The sequence below is a fragment of the Schistocerca gregaria genome, unplaced genomic scaffold (assembly GCF_023897955.1).
Source record: "Schistocerca gregaria isolate iqSchGreg1 unplaced genomic scaffold, iqSchGreg1.2 ptg000180l, whole genome shotgun sequence".
NCBI classification, from domain to species: Eukaryota; Metazoa; Arthropoda; class Insecta; order Orthoptera; family Acrididae; genus Schistocerca; species Schistocerca gregaria.
The window spans coordinates 619,179-634,613 of record NW_026061730.1 but is presented as its reverse complement, the minus strand read 5'-3'; the positions used below and the strand labels follow the sequence as shown (position 1 = coordinate 634,613).

The window sequence follows — 15,435 nt, the reverse complement described above, 5'->3', positions numbered from 1 at the left end:
GTATGTTTTGCGATAGTCTGTCTCTGACAAGGAAGCACAGGTGATATAGGTGCGAACACAGGAAGCTTGCAGCTCCTCGCTGCCTGCAGACACAGAGCAGCCACACTAGAAGAGCGGCCTAAGCCGTAGGCGAAATGTGCTCATTCGCTTTCGCGCGACGTCAAACTATAAATAAGGCTGTCACTAGCGTGAGCGTCGTGTAAAGTCGGAAAAGTCATCTGCATGGGTGATTGCCAAGTTTGGGGAGCGTTTCGTAGTACGATCAGTGCAATGGGGACGCGGAAACTTGTTGTGTCCCAGTGTTTTGCAGTTGGACGACAAGAGTTTTACACAGTAGCAAAGAGCGAGGCACTGAGTTGGCATGAACAATGGAGAGCACAATGGGGCTCGAGATGTGCTTGTTACCTCAGGTGCTGTGTGATTGTCGACAAGGAGTGAAATGGACCAATTTGTGACCGCCCTTTCAATTTAAGACGTTCAAAACAGATGGAAATTGCATTCGTAATACCAGAGCATCGAAACTACTTGGAACTCTTGTGTATATGAACGTGTCCGCGCCTTTGTATTCTGGTACCTTCGCCGCTACAAACCAACCAACTATCGTGTCCGTGCACATCAGAGTCGCAAAGAATGGAGAATAGCCAGGCTTGGTCGTGTGTGTAGCTGTAGCTCAGTTGGCAGATCGTTCGCTTAGCGTGTGAACGGTCTCGGGTTCAAGCCCCGGCTCCTCCATGTTTTGTGGTCAGTGCATGGCAAGTGTTGGTCGCGGCGAACATAAACGCACGCAAGAAGTTTGCTAAACCAGCGTCACAGACTGATATGATGTATACTGTCATAAGGAGAGCAAGAAGTAAGTGTGGGGACCGGCTGTTATCGTGGTGTCATCGAGTGCAGATCTGTCTTAGGTATCACGGCTTAACGTCATTGAAGTCTAGAGGTGGACAACACGTTCGTCTTACTCAGAGCGGTGTCTGAACTCTATTTTCGACGTTATGCGTGCCACTTTCATTGTGGCCAACTACGATTCGATACAGAATGCACGAAACCTGAAAGACACTCTCACTGATACATAGAGAGTAGTGTTTGTCTGCGGAATAATGGGTGTGCAAGGGTCTGTAACGTTGATATGACTGTATGTAGCACTACTAGTTATCGGGGGGGGGTGGGCGTAGCTCAGATGGTAGAGCGCTCGCTTAGCGTGCGAGAGGTACTGGGATCGATACCCAGCGCCTCCAGAATTTTTAACACACCTACATGCGCACCTTGCCATGCAAGTGGAATAATTCCCAACCGGCAGAGGTGTGTAGGCAGATACAAGCGAACGATTAGCATCCACAATTAGCGAGCGTGCTTTTATTCGTGCGCAGGAAGCACCCTCCTCCCACACCTACACTTAATTTAGAAACAGTACAAATGTTCCCATAAGATTCTCAAGCCTACGTCGGGAAGATCTGCCTTGCGCCGATTTCACGTAAATCCCACTGCACGTTCCCATTCTTTGCGTCAGTCGGCTGCTACTGGTGTTGCTGGTTGTGACTGCTGATAACAGATGCCGTAGCAATCAATTCATGGAGTGAGTTGTATGTTTTGCGATAGTCTGTCTCTGACAAGGAAGCACAGGTGATATAGGTGCGAACACAGGAAGCTTGCAGCCCCTCGCTGCCTGCAGACACAGAGCAGCCACACTAGAAGAGCGGCCTAAGCCATAGGCGAAATGTGCTCATTCTTTTTGGCGCGACGTCGAACTATAAATAAGGCTGTCACTAGCGTGAGCGTCGTGTAAAGTCGGAAAAGTCATCTGCATGGGTGATTGCCAAGTTTGGGGAGCGTTTCGTAGTACGATCAGTGCAATGGGGACGCGGAAACTTGTTGTGTCCCAGTGTTTTGCAGTTGGACGACAAGAGTTTTACACAGTAGCAAAGAGCGAGGCACTGAGTTGGCATGAACAATGGAGAGCACAATGGGGCTCGAGATGTGCTTGTTACCTCAGGTGCTGTGTGATTGTCGACAAGGAGTGAAATGGACCAATTTGTGACCGCCCTTTCAATTTAAGACGTTCAAAACAGATGGAATTTGCATTCGTAATAAAAGAGCATCGAAACTTCTTGGAACTCTTGTGTATATGAACGTGTCCGCGCCTTTGTATTCTGGTACCTTCGCCGCTACAAACCAACCAACCATCGTGTCCGTGCACATCAGAGTCGCAAAGAATGGAGAATAGCCAGGCTTGGTTGTGTGTGTAGCTGTAGCTCAGTTGGCAGATCGTTCGCTTAGCGTGTGAACGGTCTCGGGTTCAAGCCCCGGCTCCTCCATGTTTTGTGGTCAGTGCATGGTAAGTGTTGGTCGCGGCGAACATAAACGCACGCAAGAAGTTGCAAAACCAGCGTCACAGACTGATATGATGTATACTGTCATAAGGAGAGCAAGATGTAAGTGTGGGGACCGGCTGTTATCGTGGTGTCATCGAGTGCAGATCTGTCTTAGGTATCACGGCTTAACGTCATTGAAGTCTAGAGGTGGACAACACGTTCGTCTTACTCAGAGCGGTGTCTGAACTCTATTTTCAACGATATGCGTGCCACTTTCATTGTGGCCAACTACGATTCGATACAGAATGCACGAAACCTGAAAGACACTCTCACTGATACATAGAGAGTATTGTTTGTCTGCGGAATAATGGGTGTGCAAGGGTCTGTAACGTTGATATGACTGTATGTAGCACTACTAGTTATCGGGGGGGTGGGCGTAGCTCAGATGGTAGAGCGCTCGCTTAGCGTGCGAGAGGTACTGGGATCGATACCCAGCGCCTCCAGAATTTATAACACACCTACATGCGCACCTTGCCATGCAAGTGGAATAATTCCCAACCGGCAGAGGTGTGTAGGCAGATACAAGCGAACGAATAGCATCCACAATTGGCGAGCGTGCTTTTATTCGTGCGCAGGAAGCACCCTCCTCCCACACCTACACTTAATTTAGAAACAGTACAAATGTTATCATAAGATTCTCAAGCCTACGTCGGAAAGATCTGCCTTGCGCCGATTTCACGTAAATCCCACTGCACGTTCCCATTCTTTGCGTGCAGTCGTCTGCTACTGGTGTTGCTGGTTGTGACTGCTGATAACAGATGCCGTAGCAATCAATTCATGGAGTGAGTTGTATGTTTTGCGATAGTCTGTCTCTGACAAGGAAGCACAGGTGATATAGGTGCGAACACAGGAAGCTTGCAGCCCCTCGCTGCCTGCAGACACAGAGCAGCCACACTAGAAGAGCGGCCTAAGCCGTAGGCGAAATGTGCTCATTCGCTTTCGCGCGACGTCGAACTATAAATAAGGCTGTCACTAGCGTGAGCGTCGTGTAAAGTCGGAAAAGTCATCTGCATGGGTGATTGCCAAGTTTGGGGAGCGTTTCGTAGTACGAACAGTGCAATGGGGACGCGGAAACTTGTTGTGTCCCAGTGTTTTGCAGTTGGACGACAAGAGTTTTACACAGTAGCAAAGAGCGAGGCACTGAGTTGGCATGAACAATGGAGAGCACAATGGGGCTCGAGATGTGCTTGTTACCTCAGGTGCTGTGTGATTGTCGACAAGGAGTGAAATGGACCAATTTGTGACCGCCCTTCCAATTTAAGACGTTCAAAACAGACGGAATTTGCATTCGTAATACCAGAGCATCGAAACTACTTGGAACTCTTGTGTATATGAAGGTGTCCGCGCCTTTGTATTCTGGTACCTTCGCCGCTACAAACCAACCAACCATCGTGTCCGTGCACATCAGAGTCGCAAAGAATGGAGAATAGCCAGGCTTGGTTGCGTGTGTAGCTGTAGTTCAGTTGGCAGATCGTTCGCGTAGCGTGTGAACGGTCTCGGGTTCAAGCCCCGGCTCCTCCATGTTTTGTGGTCAGTGCATGGTAAGTGTTGGTCGCGGCGAACATAAACGCACGCAAGAAGTTGCAAAACCAGCGTCACAGACTGATATGATGTATACTGTCATAAGGAGAGCAAGATGTAACTGTGGGGACCGGCTGTTATCGCGGTGTCATCGAGTGCAGATCTGTCTTAGGTATCACGACTTAACGTCATTGAAGTCTAGAGGTGGACAACACGTTCGTCTTACTCAGAGCGGTGTCTGAACTCTATTTTCGACGTTATGCGTGTCACTTTCATTGTGGCCAACTACGATTCGATACAGAATGCACGAAACCTGAAAGACACTCTCACTGATACATGGAGAGTAGTGTTTGTCTGCGGAATAATGGGAGTGCAAGGGTCTGTAACGTTGATATGACTGTATGTAGCACTACTAGTTATCGGTGGGGTGGGCGTAGCTCAGATGGTGGAGCGCTCGCTTAGCGTGAGAGAGGTACGGGGATCGATACCCAGCGCCTCCTGAATTTTTAACACACCTACATGCGCACTTTGCAATGCAAGTGGAATAATTCCCAACCGGCAGAGGTGTGTAGGCACATACAAGCGAACGATTAGCATCCACAATTGGCGAGCGTGCTTTTATTCGTGCGCAGGAAGCACCCTCCTCCCACACCTACACTTAATTTAGAAACAGTACAAATGTTCCCATAAGATTCTCAAGCCTACGTCGGAAAGATCTGCCTTGCGCCAATTTCACGTAAATCCCACTGCACGTTCCCATTCTTTGCGTGCAGTCGGCTGCTACTGGTGTTGCTGGTTGTGACTGCTGATAACAGATGCCGTAGCAATCAATTCATGGAGTGTGTTGTATGTTTTGCGATAGTCTGTCTCTGACAAGGAAGCACAGGTGATATAGGTGCGAACACAGGAAGCTTGCAGCGCCTCGCTGCCTGCAGACACAGAGCAGCCACACTAGAAGAGCGGCCTAAGCCGTAGGCGAAATGTGCTCATTCGCTTTCGCGCGACGTCGAACTATAAATAAGGCTGTCACTAGCGTGAGCGTCGTGTAAAGTCGGAAAAGTCATCTGCATGGGTGATTGCCAAGTTTGGGGAGCGTTTCGTAGTACGATCAATGCAATGGAGACGCGGAAACTTGTTGTGTCCCAGTGTTTTGCAGTTGGACGACAAGAGTTTTACACAGTAGCAAAGAGCGAGGCACTGAGTTGGCATGAACAATGGAGAGCACAATGGGGCTCGAGATGTGCTTGTTACCTCAGGTGCTGTGTGATTGTCGACAAGGAGTGAAATGGACCAATTTGTGACCGCCCTTTCAATTTAAGACGTTCAAAACAGACGGAATTTGCATTCGTAATATCAGAGCATCGATACTACTTGGAACTCTTGTGTATATGAACGTGTCCGCGCCTTTGTATTCTGGTACCTTCGCCGCTACAAACCAACCAACCATCGTGTCCGTGCACATCAGAGTCGCAAAGAATGGAGAATAGCCAGGCTTGGTCGTGTGTGTAGCTATAGCTCAGTTGGCAGATCGTTCGCTTAGCGTGTGAACGGTCTCGGGTTCAAGCCCCGGCTCTTCCATGTTTTGTGGTCAGTGCATGGTAAGTGTTGGTCGCGGCGAACATAAACGCACGCAAGAAGTTGCAAAACCAGCGTCTCAGACTGATATGATGTATACTGTCATAAGGAGAGCAAGATGTATGTGTGGGGACCGGCTGTTATCGTGGTGTCATCGAGTGCAGATCTGTCTTAGGTATCACGGTTAACATCATTGAAGTCTAGAGAGTGGACAACACGTTCGTCTTACTCAGAGCGGTGTCTGAACACTATTTTCGACGTTATGCGTGCCACTTTCATTGTGGCCAACTACGATTCGATACAGAATGCACGAAACCTGAAAGACACCCTCACTGATACATAGAGAGTAGTGTTTGTCTGCGGAATAATGGGAGTGCAAGGGTCTGTGACGTTGATATGACTGGATGTAGCACTGTTAGTTATCGGGGAGAAGGGCGTAGCTCAGATGGTAAAGCGCTCGCTTAGCGTGCGAGAGGTATTGGGATCGATACCCAGCGCCTCCAGAATTTTTAACACACCTACATGCACACCTTGCCATGCAAGTGGAACAATTCCCAACCGGCAGAGGTGTGTAGGCAGATACAAGCGAACGATTAGCATCCACAATTGGCGAGCGTGCTTTTATTCGTGCGCAGGAAGCACCCTCCTCCCACACCTACACTTAATTTAGAAACAGTACAAATGTTCCCATAAAATTCTGAAGCCTACGTCAGAAAGATCTGCTTTGCGCCGATTTCACGTAAATCCCACTGCACGTTCCCATTCTTTGCGTGCAGTCGGCTGCTACTGTTGTTGCTGATTGTGACTGCTGATAACAGATGCCGTAGCAATCAATTCATGGAGTGAGTTGTATGTTTTGCGATAGTCTGTCTCTGACAAGGAAGCACAGGTGATATAGGTGCGAACACAGGAAGCTTGCAGCCCCTCGCTGCCTGCAGACACAGAGCAGCCACACTAGGAGAGCGGCCTAAGCCGTAGGCGAAATGTGCTCATTCGCTTTGGCGCGACGTCGAACAATAAATAAGGCTGTCACTAGCGTGAGCGTCGTGTAAAGTCCGAAAAGTCATATGAATGGGTGATTGCCAAGTTTGGGGAGCGTTTCGTTGTACGATCAGTGCAATGGAGACGCGGAAACTTGTTGTGTCCCAGTGTTTTGCTGTTGGACGACAAGAGTTTTACACAGTAGCGAAGAGCGAGGCACTGAGTTGGCATGAACAATGGAGAGCACAATGGGGCTCGAGATGTGCTTGTTACCTCAGGTGCTGTGTGATTGTCGACAAGGAGTGAAATGGACCAATTTGTGACCGCCCTTCCAATTTAAGACGTTCAAAACAGACGGAATTTGCATTCGTAATACCAGAGCATCGAAACTACTTGGAAATCTTGCGTATATGATCGTGTCCGCGCCTTTGTATTCTGGTACCTTCGCCGCTACAAACCAACCAACCATCGTGTCCGTGCACATCAGAGTTGCAAAGAATGGAGAATAGCCAGGCTTGGTCGTGTGTGTAGCTGTAGCTCAGTTGGCAGATCGTTCGCTTAGCGTGTGAACGGTCTCGGGTTCAATCCCCGGCTCCTCCATGTTTTGTGGTCAGTGCGTGGTAAGAGTTGGTCGCGGCGAACATAAACGCACGCAAGAAGTTGCAAAACCATGTCACAGACTGATATGATGTATACTGTCATAAGGAGAGCAAGATGTAAGTGTGGGGACCGGCGGTTATCGTGGTGTCATCGAGTGCAGATCTGTCTTAGGTATCACGGCTTAACGTCATTGAAGTCTAGAGGTGGACAACACGTTCGTCTTACTCAGAGCTGTGTCTGAACTCTATTTTCGACGTTATGCGTGCCACTTTCATTGTGGCCAACTACGATTCGATACAGAATGCACGAAACCTGAAAGACACCCTCACTGATACATAGAGAGTAGTGTTTGTCTGCGGAATAATGGGAGTGCAAGGGTCTGTGACGTTGATATGACTGTATGTAGCACTACTAGGTAAAGCGGGGGTGGGCGTAGCTCATATGGTAGAGCGTTCGCTTAGCGTGCAAGAGGTACTGGGATCGATACCCAGCGCCTCCAGAATTTTTAACGCACCTACATGAGCACCTTGCCATGCAAGTGGAATAATTCCCAACCGGCAGAGGTGTGTAGGCAGATACAAGCGAACGATTAGCATCCACAATTGCGCCGATTTCACGTAAATCCCACTGCACGTTCCCATTCTTTGCGTGCAGTCGGCTGCTACTGGTGTTGCTGGTTGTGACTGCTGATAACAGATGCCGTAGCAATCAATTCATGGAGTGAGTTGTATGTTTTGCGATAGTCTGTCTCTGACAAGCAAGCACAGGTGATATAGGTGCGAACACAGGAAGCTTGCAGCCCCTCGCTGCCTGCAGACACAGAGCAGCCACACTAGAAGAGCGGCCTAAGCCGTAGGCGAAATGTGCTCATTCGCTTTGGCGCGACGTCGAACTATAAATAAGGCTGCCACTAGCGTGAGCGTCGTGTAAAGTCGGAAAAGTCATCTGCATGGGTGATTGCCAAGTTTGGGGAGCGTTTCGTAGTACGATCAGTGCAATGGAGACGCGGAAACTTTTTGTGTCCCAGTGTTTTGCAGTTGGACGACAAGAGTTTTACACAGTAGCAAAGAGCGAGGCACTGAGTTGGCATGAACAATGGAGAGCACAATGGGGCTCGAGATGTGCTTGTTACCTCAGGTGCTGTGTGATTGTGGACAAGGAGTGAAATGGACCAATTTGTGACCGCCCTTTCAATTTAAGACGTTCAAAACAGACGGAATTTGCATTCGTAATACCAGAGCATCGAAACTACTTGGAACTCTTGTGTATATGAACGTGTCCGCGCCTTTGTACTCTGGTACCTTCGCCGCTACAAAACCAACCAACCATCGTGTCCGTGCACATCAGAGTCGTAAAGAATGGAGAATAGCCAGGCTTGGTCGTGTGTGTAGCTGTATCTCAGTTGGCAGATCGTTCGCGTAGCGTGTGAACGGTCTCGGGTTCAAGTCCCGGCTTCTCCATGTTTTGTGGTCAGTGCATGGTAGGTGTTGCTCGCGGCGAACATAAAGGCACGTAAGAAGTTGCAAAACCAGCGTCACAGACTGATATGATGTATACTGTCATAAGGAGAGCAAGATGTAGGTGTGGGGACCGGCTGTTATCGTGGTGTCATCGAGTGCAGATCTGTCTTAGGTATGTAAAGGAACTGAAAATATTGTAATATAATCGCAGAGGTGCTGAAAAATTGTTCCAGTGATACACCAGAGAAATATCTGGTAAACTTTTTATCTTTGAGAGACATAGGAACAATTTCGCCCTTCGTTTTTTTTTCTTGTATGAACGACTACTTTTTGTTCTGATGGGCTGGTGGGATGTCGTACTGTCTAACTACTAGTGTGTGTGTGTGTGTGTGGTAAATGAATGAGTTAAAAGACGCAAGATGTGTTTTATATTATTTTCATCGCACAACAAGCCTTATTCCCATGCCTATGGAGTATTTATGTTAAGCAGAGAAGGCGAGTTTTAGATGGAACCGAAGATCTTCAAAACGGCGCTGCTCAACAATAGAGGCCACGGGGAATGATAGAACGTACGTGCGTCTACTCTGAATGTACGTTCGCAATCTCCGAGTGTGTTACGACGAAATTATTTCACAATGAAAATTTCTCATCAGACCGCAACCACTCGCACGCGAATGTACGTACCCTCTGAATGTATCTAGACAGTCACGCGCGTTGTTCAAAAGCTTTACTTTTAATATTCAGTGGATTACATTTCCGAAATTAATTTTTGTTTATGCTGCAAATCGTACTTCACGCGAAGTATTTATTACGTAAGTTTCAGGCTCAATTTAATAAAAAAAAAGAGATTCCGAATAATAGAAATAAAGAATAACAATCAAACAAATCAAACCTTCTGACAAATAATACAAGTTCAAAATTTGTTGTGTGCGCCGAAGCATATTGGGAAAGTAACAGTACATATTTAATTTCTTATAGCACTTGCGGGCACCGTAGTGTCCCCAAGCGTAGTGAGTATGCCAAATTAAACTTTTCTCGTATGCTTCGGGCACACAAACGCACCATGTATCGCTGTACATGTTCCTCCTGTAAAATAATACATCCTTGTGTAATTTGTAATGTTGTCTTATGGGTAAAGGGGGGTTATTGTTTAACTGGAATCTAACTTTTCTCCACCGGTCATCTTCTTCCTGTAATTTGGCCATATTATTGCACATATCCAAAAAATATTTCCTGAATTTTGTGTCCTTGATGAGCATAACTTTAAATTCTGTGTTCTCTCCTACCAATTCTTCGAACTCAGGTAGTCCTTGTGGTAATCTTGACAGTGCGTCGGCGATTACGTTATCCTTGCCATTCACATATATAATTTCAGAATCATAAGACTACAAAAATAACGTCCAATGCGCAAGGCGATCGTGTAGCAACTTACAAGTGAGTAAAAAGCTTAATGCCTGATGGTCGCTGTAGATTCGTATATGTTTGCCAAATAGATAGTAGTGGAATTTTTTAATAGCCCACAAAATAGAAAGGGCTTCCAATTCTGTTGTGGAATACCTGCGCTCGCATTCTGACAGAGTACGGCTAGCAAAACTAATTATCTTAACATTGTCGGAGCTAGCGCCTATGTCCAGCTGAAATAGACAGGCTCCTAGTCCCGAAAATGAAGCATCCGACGCTATACAGAAACCTTTGCTCATGTCAGGATGTTCTAGTATTTTAGAATTAACCAAAGCATGTTTTATTTTTTCAAACTCGGTCTGGCATTGAGGCGTCCAGATCCACTGTTTGTCCTTCTTTAAGAGGCCCAATAATGCAGGGCTATTGAGCAATTGGTTCGGCACGAACCTGCGAAAGAAAGAACACAATCCCACAAATGCCTTTAGCTGTCGTTTTGTGCACGGCGCGGGAAAGTTTTTTATGGCTAACAGTTTTTCTGGGTCGGATCTTATCCCTGCCGGCGAAATTATGTGACAGAGAAATTTTATGATTTTTTTTTCTCACAAATTTTGATTTGCTAAGGTTTGCTGTGACACCTGCCGCTGAAAACCTCTGTAACATTCTTTCCAAAAGCTCTATATGTTCATCCCATGTAGGTGTTGCTATTAATATGTCATCTATATAAACTGTGAGGTTGTCAAGAAGGTCAGGTCCTAAAACAGTGTCGAGCGCAGTTATGAAAACGCCGGCACTAACGTTCAATCCGAACGGTAGAACACAATACTGGTAGGACCTACCTGCAAATATGAATGCTGTATACTTCCTACTATCAGGTGACAGTGGGATTTGCCAATATGAACTACAGAGGTCTACACTAGTTAAATATTGCACCCCATGAAAACGCTGCAGCTGTTCTTCCAGGCTTTCAGCTCGGGTGGTTACTGGAACTATAATCTTATTAATTTCCCTTGCGTCGAGAACGAGTCTCACCGAATTGTCGGCTTTCTTGACCGCTAATAGTGGACTGCAATAAGGCGATAATGAAGTCTCTATGATATTCCACGAGAGAATTTTCTTTATTTCTTGAGCCACTGCCTCTCTTTTTGACCAAGGTATAGAACAGGTATTCTTACAGAAAGTGTCGTGAGGCCGGACATACGGACAATGAAAATTTCTCATCAGACCGCAACAACTCGCACGCGAATGTACGTACCCTCTGAATGTATCTAGTCAGTCACGCGCGTTGTTCAAAAGCTTTACTTTTAATATTCAGTGGATTACATTTCCGAAATTAATTTTTGTTTATGCTGCAAATCGTACTTCACGCGAAGTATTTATTACGTAAGTTTCAGGCTCAATTTAATAAAAAAAAAAAAAGAGATTCCGAATAATAGAAATAAAGAATAACAATCAAACAAATCAAACCTAAATAAACAGAAAGAGGGAACGTTACAAATCCCGATGCAATTTCTGTGTTTCATCAACACTCTGAACGTCCACAGATTACAGAATGCCTCCAAATGTGTTTCTAAAACTACTACTGGTCTCCCAGGAATCGATAAAAGCGTAGAAAATTTGAGACATTAATCCCATGGAGAAAAGTGCTCATGGTGCGTGTTGTATTCAATCCCGATGCAATTTCTGTGTTTCATCAATACTCTGAACGTCTACAGATTACAGAATGCCTCCAAATGTGTTTCGAAAACTACTACTGGTCTCCCAGGAATCGATAAAAGCGTAGAAAGTTTGAGACATTACTCCCATGGAGAAAAGTGCTCGTGGTGCGTGTTGTATTCAATACCGATGCAATTTCTGTGTTTCATCAACACTCTGAACGTCTACAGATTACAGAATGCCTCCAAATGTGTTTCGAAAACTACTACTGGTCTCCCAGGAATCGATTAAAGCGTAGACACTTTGAGACATTACTCCCATGGAGAAAACTGCGCATGGTGCGTGTTGTATTCAATCCCGATGCAATTTCTGTGTTTCATCAACACTCTGAACGTCCACAGACTACAGAATGCCTCCAAATGTATTTCGAAAACTACTACTGGTCTCCCAGGAATCGATAAAAGCGTAGACACTTTGAGACATTACTCCCTCGCAGAAAATTGCGCATGGTGCGTACTGTATTCAATCCCGATGCAATTTCTGTGTTTCATCAACACTCAGAACGTCCACAGATTACAGAATGCCTCCAAATGTGTTTCGAAAACTACTACTGGTCTCCCAGGAATCGATAAAAGCGTAGAAAGTTTGAGACATTACTCCCATGGAGAAAAGTGCTCGTGGTGCGTGTTGTATTCAATACCGATGCAATTTGTGTGTTTCATCAACACTCTGAACGTCTACAGATTACAGAATGCCTCAAAATGTGTTTCGAAAACTACTACTGGTCTCCCAGGAATCGATAAAAGCGTAGACACTTTGAGACATTACTCCCATGGAGAAAACTGCGCATGGTGCGTGTTGTATTCAATCCCGATGCAATTTCTGTGTTTCATCAACACTCTGAACGTCCACAGACTACAGAATGCCTCCAAATGTATTTCGAAAACTACTACTGGTCTCCCAGGAATCGATAAAAGCGTAGACACTTTGAGACATTACTCCCTCGCAGAAAATTGCGCATGGTGCGTACTGTATTCAATCCCGATGCAATTTCTTTGTTTCATCAACACTCTGAACGTCCACAAATTACAGAATGCCTCCAAATGTGTTTCGAAAACTACTACTGGTCTCCCAGGAATCGATAAAAGCGTAGAAAGTTTGAGACATTACTCCCATGGAGAAAAGTGCTCGTGGTGCGTGTTGTATTCAATACCGATGCAATTTCTGTGTTTCATCAACACTCTGAACGTCTACAGATTACAGAATGCCTCAAAATGTGTTTCGAAAACTACTACTGGTCTCCCAGGAATCGATAAAAGCGTAGACACTTTGAGACATTACCCCCATGGAGAAAACTGCGCATGGTGCGTGTTGTATTCAATACCGATGCAATTTCTGTGTTTCATCAACACTCTGAACGTCCACAGACTACAGAATGCCTCCAAATGTATTTCGAAAACTACTACTGGTCTCCCAGGAATCGATAAAAGCGTAGACACTTTGAGACATTACTCCCTCGCAGAAAATTGCGCATGGTGCGTACTGTATTCAATCCCGATGCAATTTCTTTGTTTCATCAACACTCTGAACGTCTACAGATTACAGAATGCCTCAAAATGTGTTTCGAAAACTACTACTGGTCTCCCAGGAATCGATAAAAGCGTAGAAAGTTTGAGACATTACTCCCATGGAGAAAAGTGCTCGTGGTGCGTGTTGTATTCAATACCGATGCAATGTCTGTGTTTCATCAACACTCTGAACGTCTACAGATTACAGAACGCCTCCAAATGTGTTTCGAAAACTACTACTGGTCTCCCAGGAATCGATAAAAGCGTAGACACTTTGAGACATTACTCCCATGGAGAAAACTGCGCATGGTGCGTGTTGTATTCAATACCGATGCAATTTCTGTGTTTCATCAACACTCAGAACGTCCACAGACTACAGAATGCCTCCAAATGTATTTCGAAAACTACTACTGGTCTCCCAGGAATCGATAAAAGCGTAGACACTTTGAGACATTACTCCCATGGAGAAAACTGCGCATGGTGCGTGTTGTATTCAATACCGATGCAATTTCTGTGTTTCATCAACACTCAGAACGTCCACAGACTACAGAATGCCTCCACATGTATTTCGAAAACTACTACTGTTCTCCCAGGAATCGATAAAAGCGTAGACACTTTGAGACATTACTCCCATGGAGAAAAGTGCACATGGTGCGTGTTGTATTCAATCCCGATGCAATTTCTGTGTTTCATCATCCCTCTGAACGTCTACAGATTACAGAATGCCTCCAAATGTGTTTCGAAGACTACTACTAGTCTCCCAGGAATCGATAAAAGCGTAGAAAGTTTGAGACATTACTCCCATGGAGAAAAGTGCTCATGGTGCGTGTTGTATTCAATCCCGATGCAATTTCTGTGTTTCATCAACACTCTGAACGTCTACAGATTACAGAATGCCTCCAAATGTGTTTTGAAAACTACTACTGGTCTCCCAGGAATCGATAAAAGCGTAGACACTTTGAGACATTACTCCCTCGCAGAAAATTGCGCATGGTGCGTACTGTATTCAATCCCGATGCAATTTCTTTGTTTCATCAACACTCTGAACGTCCACAGATTACAGAATGCCTCCAAATGTGTTTCGAAAACTACTACTGGTCCCCCAGGAATCGATAAAAGCGTAGACAGTTTGAGACATTACTCCCATGGAGAAAAGTGCTCATGGTGCGTGTTGTATTCAATCCCGATGCAATTTCTGTGTTTCATCAACCCTCTGAACGTCTACAGATTACAGAATGCCTCCAAATGTGTTTCGAAAACTACTACTAGTCTCTCAGGAATCGATAAAAGCGTAGAAAGTTTGAGACATTACTCCCATGGAGAAAAGTGCTCATGGTGCGTGTTGTATTCAATCCCGATGCAATTTCTGTGTTTCATCAACACTCTGAACGTCTACAGATTACAGAATGCCTCCAAATGTGTTTCGAAAACTACTACTGGTCTCCCAGGAATCGATAAAAGCGTAGACAGTTTGAGACATTACTCCCATGGAGAAAAGTGCGCATGGTGCGTGTTGTATTCAATCCCGATGCAATTTCTGTGTTTCATCAATCCTCTGAACGTCCATAGATTACAGAATGCCTCCAAATGTGTTTTGAAAACTACTACTGTTCTCCCAGGAATCGATAAAAGCGTAGACACTTTGAGACATTACTCCCATGGAGAAAAGTGCACATGGTGCGTGTTGTATTCAATCCCGATGCAATTTCTGTGTTTCATCATCCCTCTGAACGTCTACAGATTACAGAATGCCTCCAAATGTGTTTCGAAGACTACTACTAGTCTCCCAGGAATCGATAAAAGCGTAGAAAGTTTGAGACATTACTCCCATGGAGAAAAGTGCTCATGGTGCGTGTTGTATTCAATCCCGATGCAATTTCTGTGTTTCATCAACACTCTGAACGTCTACAGATTACAGAATGCCTCCAAATGTGTTTCGAAAACTACTACTGGTCTCCCAGGAATCGATAAAAGCGTAGACAGTTTGAGACATTACTCCCATGGAGAAAAGTGCGCATGGTGCGTGTTGTATTCAATCCCGATGCAATTTCTGTGTTTCATCAATCCTCTGAACGTCCATAGATTACAGAATGCCTCCAAATGTATTTCGAAAACTACTACAGGTCTCCCAGGAATCGATAAAAGCGTAGACACTTTGAGACATTACTCCCATGGAGAAAAGTGCTCATGGTGCGTGTTATATTCAATCCCGATGCAATTTCTGTGTTTCATCAACACTCTGAACGTCCACAGATTACAGAATGCCTCAAAATGTGTTTAGAAAACTACTACTGGTCTCCCAGGAAT

General features: G+C 45.4%; 2 non-coding genes across 2 annotated transcripts; both read left to right on the top strand.

Moving 5' to 3' along the window:
* The first annotated feature begins 1,161 nt into the window (after positions 1-1,161).
* Positions 1,162-1,235, top strand: Trnaa-agc (transfer RNA alanine (anticodon AGC)). Its single transcript has one exon. It is a non-coding gene; the product is annotated as a tRNA-Ala (tRNA).
* A 1,503-nt stretch (positions 1,236-2,738) lies between these two features.
* Positions 2,739-2,812, top strand: Trnaa-agc (transfer RNA alanine (anticodon AGC)). Its single transcript has one exon. It is a non-coding gene; the product is annotated as a tRNA-Ala (tRNA).
* The last annotated feature ends 12,623 nt before the right edge of the window (positions 2,813-15,435 follow it).